We start from the raw sequence: 13,747 nt of genomic DNA, 5'->3' as shown, positions 1-13,747 counted from the left end.
ACGCAACAAACCCAGGAAGCTGGATTGATGCTTACCCAGTAGTTGACACTAATGCAAAAAGATTGCTGAGTATGTTATTAATTATAATATATAATACATATTATACATATATTCGTATGTATATATACCCCCACACATATACCCCCAACACATGTATACCCATACATATACACACACCACACACACACATACACCACATATATATACCCATGCACACATATATACATACCCTCCCACATATATACCCACACACGTACATACCACCACACATATACCTCCCCACACATACCCACACATGTATACACACAATATATATACCACATATATATACCCCCCACACACATATATACCCCCTACATACACACATACCCCATATATACATACATGCATGTATATCCCCCACATATACACACACACCACATATATATACATATTCATACTCACCCACATAAACACACACATATATACACACACATATACCCACACATATACATACCATATATATGCACCCACATACATATACTACATATATATACCCCCCACTCACATATATACCCCCTACATAGACACACACACCATATATGTACACATATGCATATATACCCCCCACATATACCCTTCTACACACACATATGTCTACATACACATATATACATACACACACACTATATACCCCCACATATACACACATATACTCCCACATACACACACACATACAAACACACACATATATAACCCCTACCCATATATATACACACACACACACACCCCCCAACATATATACTCATACACACATATATATATACCTATACCCACACACGTACATGTTCTAAGTCACATCTTAATATAAGTTAGCTCTGAAAGCACAAGTCCTTAAATACCCACTTGAAGGCACAGACTCGTTTCAGGACTGAGTCCTCTGCACTTGGCATTCCCCTGCTTCTTCCCCACGAGCTCTTCCCAGGGCATCGTCTTCTTGCCCACCTACAGGGCTCAGCTCAATTTCACCTACTCAGAGAGGCCACCTCTGACTCTTCTGTCAAGGAAAGGCTGCCTCCCACTCCTCCGCATCTGTTTTCTCCATAGCAGTTATCACAGTCTATAATCCCCCTGTTTATTTATCTGTTGGTTGTCAGCCTTGCTCCTAGATCCCAGATTCTGGATTAGTGCCTGGTATTCTGTTGCATAAATATATGTTGAATGAATGAGTGCATTATAAATACAAGTAACTGGTTAATAAGAAAACATTTTGGTTATGCAACAACAGGCTTTGTAATAGCTTTACTAGAATCTACATAAACGCTATAAAATTATAGGCAGAGTGCTATCTAGGATAAATTCCATATTGTTAGGCAGAGAGACTGTAATTAAAGGAACAATGTAAATGCATATTAGGGTGATATTACTAATGCCAGCTAACATTTGTTAATGGCTCATATAGTGGACATTTTTTCTAAGCAATTTATATGGATAAATTTATTTAATTTCGAATATCCCCATCAGGTAGGTACTAGTATTAACAACCTTTTAACAAAGGAGGAAACTGAGGTGTAGAGAAGTTAGGAAGCTTGCCCAGGTCACAGTCAGCAAATGGCTGGGCTGGGACATGACCTCAGGGAACCTAGCTCTGAAGCCCATGCTCATAACAACTGCTCCATGTGGGGTATATTCTACCCATCCTGGGCTGTGGGAAAGGACTTCTGTGGTCGAATCAGTCTGAGAAAGTTGAGTCAAAGCTAGATAGGTGTTTCACTATATAAGTTTTCAGAGCCTTTAATATGCTCAAATACATTTTGAATTTCCAAAAAGGATGGTATTTGCAAATAATCTGATTGCAGAGACTCTCTTCACGGAGTTTTTTGAGAGTAGTTTTCTCAAAAAGACTATTTAGGAAATGGTCCTCTACAAAATTTAACAAAAAATTTTTTCAAAAGTCACTGTGTTATCAATCTTTTTAATTGTTCTGGTTACTATAGCTGAGTCATAAAACTTGGTGCCTTGAAACAGTGAGATTTATTACTGATCACTGTTTCTGGGGTCAGGAATTTGGGAACACCTTGGCTGGGTGGTTCTGGCTCTGCGTGTCTCAGGAGGGTGCAGTTAGAAGGCAACTAGGGCTGCAGTCATCTGAAGGGCTGACCAGGGCTGGAGGGTTCACTTCCAAGGAGGCCACACACATGGCTAGCAAGTTGGTGCTTGCTGGGAGCCTCATTTCTTCTTCATGGAGCTGCATGAGTGTGTTACTGGTGCATGGCAGCTGGCTGCCTGCAGGGCTGGCAGTCTTAAAGACTTTGGTGGAAGCTTCAATGCTTTTCATAACCTAGCCTTAGAAGTCAGAAATCATAATTCTGGCCATATTCTACTGCCCAACACATTCACGATGGTCCACTGGAGTTCAAGGGGAAGAAACACAGACCCCAATTTGCTTTCTCAATGGAGCAGTAACATCACTTTTTAAGAAGAGCATGTGGTATGGGATATATTTGGGGGCAGCTTTCTTTGGAAAATATAATCTGCTATTCTAAGTATCACAAATATGCACAAAGATAAAGTTATAAGGACATTCACCACAGGACTGCTTATAACAACAATAACAAAATGACTTAAATGTTCATCATAATGTACCTCATTTACAGTTGGAAGATATAATGAAAGAGAAGATTCTACTTGCAATAGCCAAAACAAAACAAAAGATAAAAAACTAACAATATCAACAAAAACTTTAGAATAAACTTAAGCCCAAAGCCCATATGTAAAAAACAAAAAAAGATTCCTGAAAGACACAAAGGAAAGAAAGGACACATCATTCTTGGATGGAAAAAGAAATATAAAGATGTTAGTTCTCCCTAAGTTAATTTATAAATGTAGTGTGATCCCACTAAAAAAAAATCACCAGGTCCCATCCTGAAGCCGGACAAATCAACTATGAAATTCATCTGGAAATAACCAAGAATGGTCAGAAAAACTGTAAACAAATATTGAACTCTAGTTAATGATATGCATACTAAAGTATGGAAGGGGAAGGACACTGTTTGCAGTTTACTCTGAAATCTATTTTAAAAAGAGACTAAATGCATATAGAATGATAGGCAGGTAAAAGAAGCAAGTATGGTAAAATGTAAATGCTCGAATCTAGAGTATGGGTATATGGGTGTTCACATAAAATTCAGTTCTGCCATATGTTTGAAAAGGTTTATAGTGAAAATATCATGGAGATTAGGAAGGGGAGGGAATAAAAGCCAAGAAAACCCTAAAAAACCAAGTGTGGTATTAGAGCATGAAAAGATTGACAGACCAATGAATAGGATATAAAATTCAAAACCAGACTCAATTGCATGTATGTATTTAATATATGATATGGTTTAATAAGTTGCACTGGGATAATCGGTAGTTACATGAAAGAATAAATGTTTTCCCTCTCCCTACACTGTACACCAAGGTAAATTCCAAATGCATCAGAGATATACACATAAAAAAATGAACCACATATACAAAAAAAAAACATGGGTGAACCGGGTGTGGCGGCTCACCCCTGTAATCCCAGCACTTTGGGAGGCCAAGGAGGGCGAAATCACTTGAGGTCTAAGCCCAGCCTGGCCAACATGGTGAAAGCCTGTCTCTACTAAAAATACAAAAATTAGCTAGGCGTGGTGGCACGCACCTGTAGTCCCAGCTACTCAGGAGGCTGAGGTGGGAGAATTGCTTACACCTGGGAGGTGGAGGTTTGCAGTGAGCCGAGATTACCCACTGCACTCCAGCCTGGGCGAAAGAGCGCGAGTCCGTCTCAAAACAAAACAAAACAAAACAAAACAAAGCACCATGAGTGGTGGGGGATGTTGATGGCTATTGGTGGTGATGGCTATTGGTGGTGAAGGCTATTGGTGCATTGGCGGGTGGGGAGACAGTGAAAGGGGTATATGGGAACTCTTGGTACCTTCTGCTCAATTTTGCTATGAACCTAAAACTGCTCTTAAAATAACAAGTTTATTTAAAAAAAAAAAAAAGCCCCACCATAGGTAAAGTAAAAAGAGAAAAAGACCAACAGCCCTACAGTAAACTAGGCAAGAAAGTTCACACAAATGCAAATGGCTTTTAAACACATGAAAAATGCTCAGTCTTCCTCATAAGAAGATGATGCATATTAACAACTACACTGCATCATTATTTCTTGCCTACTGGGACTGGTGAAAACACCCAAATGTGAAGACATACTGGGTGGGTCAGGCTGTGAAGTAGGCACTTCCGTATATTGATGGTGAGAGTGCCAAACAGTGTGACTCCTATGGAGGGGACCTTGGTAATATCCTGCAAATTAACATGTATTTAATCTCTAATCCAGCAATCCCACTTATGGGACTCTATCCCAAAGATATAACAATAATATGAAAAAGTTATTGATTATAGCAATTTTTTAATTCAATTTTAATATGGCAAAGGCCTAGGAAAAAATCCACATGTCCGTCAACATGGAACTGGTGGAAGACACTCTGCAGTACTATTGAGCTGTAAAATAGAATGTATACCTTTATACACTGCTCTAGAGCAATCAAACAAGATGGGGAAAAGCATGTATAGAAGGGATCTTCCTTAATCTGACAAACACGTACAAAAGCTACAGTTAGCATCATACTTTATGATGAAAGCCTAAGTGTTTTCCCTAGGATGAGGAACAAGGTAAGGACCCAGCAGATCTGAACAACAGAGGAAGAGAAAACAATTACAAAATCATTTTATGAGGCCAGTATTACCCAGATTCAGAAACCTCTGAAGATATTACAAGAAGAGAAAATTAGACACATATCTTCATGAACATAAAAGCATCCTTAATACAAACAAACTGATTTTAGCAATATATAAAGACAATAATGTATCATGACCAAATGGGGTTTAACCCAGGAATACAAAGTTGGTTTAACATTTGAAAATCGATCAATGTAATACACCCCCTTAACAAAAAAAGAAAAAAGCCTACATGATCATTGCATTAGATGTAGAAAAAGCATTTGAAAAAGTCAAGATCCTCTGATGATAAAAACTTTCAGCAAACTAGGAAAATAAGGTATGCAGTAAAGGGATGACATAGCAGGTTTGTGGTGTTCAAATTCTGCACATTCCAAGGAAAAAACTGGCCCTTGCTTGGCTCCTGGGAGATAACCTCTAAGCTCCTAGTATATCTTGTCTGATGAGAGTATCTTTGTATACCTGGGGGCATTCCAGATAGTTTATGCTAACAGAGTGATTTATGATTGGGGGCCTTGGGCCACTGTTATCGGTGCATGGCAGACACACTTGATGGCAATTTAAGTAATGAGAGCTGCCATGTGGAGGTTGCTTGGCGGGAGGGTGGCTAAGTGAAGGTGTATATAAACTATATTCTTTTTACAAGCAGTAGTGGTTCTCCTGTCCAGCCCACTGCCACTGGACTGCTCTATAAATAAGTTCCCCCAAATAAACTCTGTTTTGTTTGTTGGCTCGGGGTCTCTTCTTCAGCCTCTTTGAACCAAGTGCCATCCCTACTGAAGTTAAGAGGGGTCTGGCATGACAATCAGTTTGACCTCTGGAGGGGCTGGAGACTGAGTTAACTATGGCCTGCTATGCTAGCACTTCACATCTACATCACTGACCCCCAATGAAAACCCTGAACACCAAGGCTCAGGTGAGCTTCCCTGATTGACAATACATGGTGACACAGGTATTGGGAGTCACATATTGGGAGAATTAAGTGCTGTCTACACTATTCCACTGGGAGAGGACAGCTAGAAGCTTGTACCTGGTCTCTCCTGGAGTTTGCCCTATGTGCCTTTTAGCTTTGGTGATTTTAATCTGTATTCTTTCACTATAATATACTGCAACTATGAGTATAATAGTGTTTCTGAGTTCCGTGAGTTCTTCTAGCAAATCCCTCAATAAGAAAGGAAATTTCCTTAACCTGATAAAGAACAGCTACATAATACCTACTTCTGTGATATACACATAAAAAAATGAACCACAAATATGAAAACAAACAAACAAACATGGGTGCGCGCTGGGTGCAGTGGCTCATGCCTGTAATCCCAACACTTCATACTTAATGGTGAAGTATTAAATCCTTGTCCCTTAATCAAGAGCAAGGAAAAGATGTCCATCCTAACAACTTCTATTCAACATGATACCAGAGGTCCAGGCCCTAGCCAGTGCAATAAAACAAGAAAGGAACAAGAAATAAAAGGCATAAAGATTAAAAAGCAAAACTACTGTTATTCACATATGGTATGATTATGTATGTAGAAAATTGATAGAATTTACAATAAAAAGGTCGGGTGCAGTGGCTCATGCCTGTAATCCCAGCACTTTAGGAGGCCGAGGCAGGTGGATCACCTGAGGTGAGGTCAGGAGTTCAAGAACAGCCTGGCCAACGAGGTGAAACCTTATCTCTACTAAAATACAAAAATTAGCCGGGCATGGTGGTGGGTGCCTGTAATCCCAGCTACTCAGGAGGCTGAGGCAGGAGAATTGCTTGAACCCGGGAGGCGGAGGTTGCAGTGAGCCAAGATCGAGCCACTGCACTCCAGCCTGGGCAACAAGAACGAAACTACGTCTCAACAACAACAACAAAAACAAAAACAAAAAAAAAAAGAAAAGAATTTACAAAAAAAGCTACTAGAACTACATGTGAATTAATCAAAGTTGTAGACAGGTCAATATACAAAAATTAATTGTATTTCTATATACTAGCAATGAGAAACTGGAAAATAACATTAACAAAATGGTATCATTTACAATAGAATAAAAAAAAAATCCAGGAATAAATCTAACAAAAGATGAGCAAGATGTCTACACTGAAAATAACAAAATACTGCTGAGAAAAAAAATTTAAAAATAAAGTGGAAGACAGAAATAAATGCAAAGATATACTATGTTTGCAGACAGATGTTAAGATGTCCATTCTCCCCAAATTGATCTATAAATTCAACATAATCCCTATAAACATTCCAGCAGATTTTCTGAAGAAACTGAAAAGCTGATTCTAAAACTGATATGGAAATATACAAAAAATCTAAAATAGCAAAAACAATACTGAAAAATTAGAAATTTGAAGGATTTACAACTAGCTGATTCCAAGACTTATGAAAAAACCACAGTAATCAAGACAGTGTGGCAGTAGAATAAGGACAATCAGACCAATGATACTGAATAGAGTCCAGAAACAGACATATACGTGTTTGGGTCAACTGACTTTTGATGATGATGCCAGGTCAATTCAATGAGAAAAAGAAAGTGTTTTAAACAACCATTACTATAATAAATAGATATTTATATACAATAAAATAAACCTCAACCCGTTATTTATATAGAATAAAATAAACCTCAACCCCATTTCATCCTATCAAAAAGTTGGTCTGAGACAGATGATAGACCTAAACATACCACCCAGAGTCATAAAGCTTCTAGAAGAAAACATAAAAGAGTATCTTAGTGACCTTGGGGTAGACAAAGTAAAAATTAATAAAATTCAACTTCCTCAAAATTAAACATTTCTGCTCACCAAGAGACACCATTAAGAAAATAAATAAACCACAGAATAGGAAAAAATATTTGCAGCATGTATCTAAGGATGTGTATGCAGAATATACAAAGAACTCCTATACAAATCAACAGCCAAACAATCCTCCAATACAGAAATGAGTAAAAGACTTGAACAGATACTTCACAGGAAGAAAATGAACAGTCAATCAACACATGAAAAGGTGATTAACAATATTAGTCAGTGAGGAAATGCAAACTAAACCCACAGTGAAATACCACTCCACATCCAGTAGAATGGCTAGAAAAAATGGCCAATGCCAAATCCTGCCATGTGGAGGAACTGTAAGTTTCATACATTGCTGGACAGTGTGTTAAATGGTGCTATCACTTTGGAAAACTTAAGACAGTTTCTTACTAAGTCTAAGAAACATCTCTACTATGACAACCCACTTTTAGTTGTTTACCCAAAAGAAATGAAAAGATAGATCCACACAAAGGCCTATAAAAGAATGTTTACAGCAGCCTTATCCATCATAGCCAAAAAAATGGGAACACCTAAATGTCCACCAACAGGATGGATAAGCCAGTGGAGTTACTTTCATGCAATGCAATACCATTCAGCAATGAAGAAGAACATAGCAAGGGTAAGTCTCAAGAATAAATGTGTTAAGCAAAGGAAAAACCAGTTAAAAACATAAAAGAGAAACCTATTTAAAGATAAACTGAGGATTTGCTCCATGTTTGACACAAGGTATATACATATGATTATTAAATTTAGCATCTATGACTTAATATTTTACCTCAAATATTAGTTTTGGGATGTAGGAATTGAGCAACCTGACACATTAGCAAATTTTCAAACTAGCTTGACAAGATACTCATCTGCCAGAATTTTCAGATTTTTTTTTTCCAGTTACTAAACGACAAATAGCAGAATTTCTTAGCCTGTTTTCCCACCTATAAAATGGGGCTCTGACTATCTTCCTTGTTAGAGTTACTGCTTCATATGTAAGTGCTTACTCAGCACAGTCTACATCACATAGTAAGAGCTCAAAAAACTAGCTATAACTACAATGATTACACTACTGCTGCTGCTGCTATTACTGTGAAATAACAAAAGGCAGAATGGTTTAATGAGACAATTTTTTTTGTGAAGTCTTAAAGCAATATACATTTTTTTTCCTCTGACAAGATGCAGACCGATGGAGGAACAGAAGAAAACTGCTGAAACAACCCATAAATAATGCAAATAATTCAGAGAAAGGAGTACACTTGTACAATCTATACAAGGGACTTAGCAGGGTCTTCAGTGCTGGCCCAACTAGCTGCTGATCTTCTGGCTGTCACTGTGAAGGGGGAAGGACTGAAGGAGCCTTGACAAGAGTAACAGGGCAGTGGCCTAGGGTGGTGGCCAAAGGCTACTTGAGTGGTGGGGGGCTTTCTCCTTAGCCACACTGCACAGTAGACTGACCTGATGCCCTCAGGTCTTGGCTGTCAGGTTACTCCAGCAATTCTATAAATCCCATGGCAGTCAGGAGATGAGAGTCCTTAAAACCACTGGTTTACTGACTGCCTTGAAAAAGACACATTTACAATGGGATTTGGAGACAATAAAGGGCTTAAATTCTAGAATGCCACTTATTTTTAGTGTGGCCTTGGATGGGTTTTATTTTATGCTTTTTTTTTTTTTGACAGTCTCACTCCATCACCCAGGCTGGAGTGCAGTGGCACGATCTCGACTCACCACAGCCTCTACCTTCGAGGCTCAAACGAATTCTTGTGCCTCAGCCTCCCAGGTAGCTGGAATTATAGGCGTGCACCACTATACCCAGCTAATTTTTGTATTTTTAGTGGAGATGGGGTTTTGCCATGTTGACCAGGCTGGTCTCAAACTCCTGATCTCAAGTGATCCACCTGTCTCGGCCTCCCAAAGTGCTGGGATTACAGGCATGAGCCATGGCGCCCAGCCAATTTTATCCTCTTTGTCTAAGTTTTCTTCATCTGCAAAATGGAGAAAAGACTATCTTTCTCAAAGAGTTCTTTCAAAGATTAAATGAGATCACCCATGAGAAAGTGCCTGGCATGAAGCCTGGCACACAGTAGGTGCTCCCCTGGTTTACCACCTAACCTCTAGGCCTTGGTTTTCTTAACTGTAAAATGGTTTTCAGTATCTTTCATTCCAACCCAACACCACAGGGTTCATTCTGGCTTTATCCCTTTCATTTTTCTGAGTGAGAAACCTGGCTTCCAATATCCTTCCAACAATATCTACTACTAGAGTTGCTGCAAACACTAAAAAAGTAGTAGACCAAAAAAAAGTACCTTATGACAAATACTATTACATTACTTCCATTTCTGCCTTGGACCCCATTCTTTTTTTTTTTTTCCGAGATAAGGTCTCACTCTGTTGTCCAGGCTAGAGTGTAGTGTTGTGATCATAGCTCACTGCAGCCTTGACCTCTTGGGCTTAAGCAATCCTCCCACCTCTGCCTCCTGAGAAGCTGGGACTATAGGTACATGTCACCACACCCAGCTAATTTTTAAATTTTGTGTAGAGATGGGATCTCACTATGTTGCCCGGGTTGGTCTTAAACTCCTGGTCTCAAGCAATCCTCCCACCTCGGCCTCCCAAAGTGCTGGGATTATAGGTGTGAGCCACTGTGCACACCCCCCTCCCCCCGCCACTCTATTTTGACCAGTTATCTCAATAATATCCTTTATAACAACAGCATCACACACTGCTCCTAACTAGTACTTCTCTTTAGTCTCCTTTGCTTGGAACAGCTCTTCTGTCTCTCCTTGAGTTTCATGGCCTCAACACACAATAATGTGTCACTTATTCTGTAAGAGATCTCTGAATTTGAGTTTGATGTTTCCTCACGGTTGGATTCAAGTCATGCTTCTTTGGCAGAAATCACAAAAGTGATGCTTTCTTCTCGCTGCATCCTATTAGGTTGTGTGTGATTTCCCTTTGCCCACTTGATGAAAGTGGTGACTGCTAGGCTTCCCCACTGTCAAGTTATTCTCTTCCCCTTTGTAATTAGTAAGTACCAGGGGGAGGAGTGCTTTGACACTGTGTAAGTATCAATTTCAGTCTTTCAATTTATTCATTTATTTATTCCTATTTAGATGGATTCATAATGTCCTATATCTCATTGAATGTGTTATAATGTGCTACTGCCATTTATTTTTATGCTTAAGTTATCTCTAATTTGGCCAGTAGACGCCGCTTCAAATTGATGGCTGTGTCCTTTAGACACATCCTAACATTCTGAGCCCTTCCTTGTTCCAGGTTTATTTTACATGTTCCCTGCTCCAGTTTAAGAATCAGCCATTTCCCTAAGAGGCCTGGCTCCCTGAAGGTGAAATTGCTATTTAGAAGACAAGATCTGAGTGCTAACTACGCTTATTGCTATTACAGTGTCACTGTTTCCAGGCCTTCTCAGTGGCCAGAGCAAGAAAATATATGCATGCATTTTCATACACGCGTATAAATGTGTACATATGTACACATTTACAACGATAGTTACTTCTGTATTGATCTTTGGAAACTGAAAACTGTGAATTCATGCCAATCTTTCATTTCCACCCAAGACCACAGACAGGGCTTTTCCCCTTTCACTTCTTCTATAGTGAGAACCCTAGCTTTCAATATCCTCCTTTATTTACTTAGAGACAGGGTCTCGCTCTGTTACTCAGGCTGGAGTGCAGGGGCTCAATATCAGCTCACTGCAACCTGCACCTCCCGAGTCAAGCGATTCTGGTGCCTCAGCCTCCCACATGGCTAGGACTATAGGTCGTGCTAATTTTTGTTTTAGTAGAGATGGGGTTTTGCCATATTGCCCAGACTGGTCCCGAACTCCCGGCCTCAAGCAATCCACCCGCCTTGGCCTCCCAAAGTGCTGGGATTACATGCGTGAGCCACTACATCCAGCCTTCTTCTGTATTTATTTTTGATCTATTCTCCTAAATGTAACCACCCACCTCTACCACCCCTCTCCATTCCTCTCCAGCATGGATCAGTCCCTCTCCTGGCTTAGGCTATGACTGCCCATGCTAAGCCACCCTCTCCTCCCTGCCCTGGAAAACTGCTGCTCCCCACCACTGCAGACACCCACCTTACCCCTGCCTCACTGCATGGCTTCAGGACTGACTTCTTCAGGAAGTCAAAGGGCTTCACTGACTTTTAAAATAAAGGACTCCTTTAATGTCTGTCATCCTTTGTGTCCAGAGGATGCTAATGTACGAGTTTCCAATTTAAAATGAATCAAAGACTACAGTGCAGCAGACTTAGACAAAGTTGAGTGCCTTTCTTTAAGTGATAAAAACAGATTCTAATTATATACAGAATGTCTACTAAAGTCCCCAGGGAAATTACAAATTAACTAGTTGAAGCCAATTTGGGGGAAAGAAAGCAATTTTTCAAAAGCCATCAGAAAGATCAGTTTATGCCCCATGATTTATTTAAACTGATTTCTCTAACTGAAGGCTGAACATTTCAGAACTGCAGTCAACACAGTTTCTACCTGGCCAGCATCTGTTTCCAGATCCCTTACTTGAAAACCCTCAGGATTTTATTTAAAATTTAAAGAGAACACAAAGAGATAGAAGAGAGACAGATTTTTTCAGTTTTGAAACAAGAAAATATGTGGGAGGTTTTTGCAAACCTTAAATACAGCCTGCTATAATTATTAGACAAAAGTAATTGTTTCAGATTTCAGTGTGGCTCTTATACAGCCGTACCTTGTTTCAGTATGCCTTGCTTTATTGCACTCTGCAGATATTGCATTTTTTGTTTTTACAAATGGACGGTTTGTGGCAACACTGCATGGAGTAAATCTATTGATGCCATGTTTCCAACAGCATGTTCTCACTTTGTGTCTCTGTGTCACATTTTGGTAATTCTCAAAATACTTCAAACTTTTTCATTATTATTATATTTCTATGATCTGTGATCAGTAATCTCTGATGTGACTTTTGTAACTGTTTTGGAGTGCCACAAAGCACGTTCACATAAGACGGCATACTTCATAAGTGTTGTGTGTGCTCTGACTGCTCCCCGGCCCAGTTGTTCCCATTTTCTCCTCTCTCTCCCTCTCCTCGGGCCTTCCTATTCCTAGAAACATAACACAGGCCAATGAATAACCCAGCAATGGCCTCTAAGTGTTCAAGTGAAAGAAGAGTTGCACATCACTCACTTGAAGTCAAAAGCTAGACATTATGAAACTTACTTAGAAGGCAGGTCAAAAGCTGAGATAGGCTAAAAGTTAGACCTCTTGTGCCAAGAGTTAGCCAAGTTGTGAATGCAAAGGAAAAGTTACTAAAGGAAATTAAAGTGCTACTCCAGTGAATATCCAAATGATAAGAAAGCAAAACAGCCTTATTGCTGATGGGAGAAAGTGTGAGTGGTCTGGAGAGATCAAATCAGTCACAACATTCCCTTAAGCCAAAGCCTAATTCAGCGCAAGGCCCTAACTCTCTTCGATTTTGTGAAGGCTAAGAAAGGTGAGGAAGCTGCACAAGAAAAGTTGGAAGGTAGGAGAGGTTGGTTCATGACATTTAAAAAAAGAAGTCAATTCCATAATGTAAAAGTACAAGGTGAAGTAGCAAGTGCTGACACAGAAGCTGCAATAAGTTATCCAGAAGATCTAACTAAGATAACTGATCAAAGTGGCTATACTAAACAACAGATTTTCAATTTACATAAAACAGCCTTCTATTGGAGGTAGATGCCATTTAGGACTTCCATAGCTACAGAGGAGAAGTCAATGGCTGGCTTCAACGCTTCAAAGGACAGGGTGACTTTCTTGTTAAGGGCTAATGCAGCAGATGATTTTAAGCTGAAGCCGATGCTCATTTACCATTCCAAAAATCTTGGGCATGGTGGCACATACCTGTAGTCCCAGCTACTTGAGAGGCTAAGGTGGGAGGACTGCTTGAGCCCAGGAGTTCAAGGCTGCAGTAAGCCATGACTGCCACTGCACTCCAGCCTGGGTGGCAGAGTGAGACCCCAACTCAAAACAAACCAAAACACCTCACATTTCATAGGGCTATAGCTGCTATACATGGTGATTCCTCTGACAGATCTGGGTAAAGTAAATTGAAAACCTTCTGAAAAGGTTTCACCATCTTAGATGCCATTAAGAACATTCGTGATTCATGGGAGGAGGTTAAAATATCAACTTTAACAGGAGTTTGGAAGAAGTGGATTCCAACCCTCATGAATAACTTTGAGGGGTTC

The 13,747-nt window shown here is 39.7% G+C and overlaps 1 protein-coding gene across 3 annotated transcripts in view; it reads right to left on the bottom strand.

Moving 5' to 3' along the window:
* Positions 1 to 13,747, bottom strand: part of STX18 (syntaxin 18) — a 123,072-nt gene that overhangs the window by 19,206 nt on the left and 90,119 nt on the right. The gene's annotated exons all lie outside the window — the stretch shown is intronic.

The sequence above is a fragment of the Pongo pygmaeus genome, chromosome 3 (genome assembly GCF_028885625.2).
Source record: "Pongo pygmaeus isolate AG05252 chromosome 3, NHGRI_mPonPyg2-v2.0_pri, whole genome shotgun sequence".
Lineage (NCBI taxonomy): Eukaryota > Metazoa > Chordata > Mammalia > Primates > Hominidae > Pongo > Pongo pygmaeus.
This window is presented reverse-complemented; position numbering and strand designations above follow the sequence as displayed.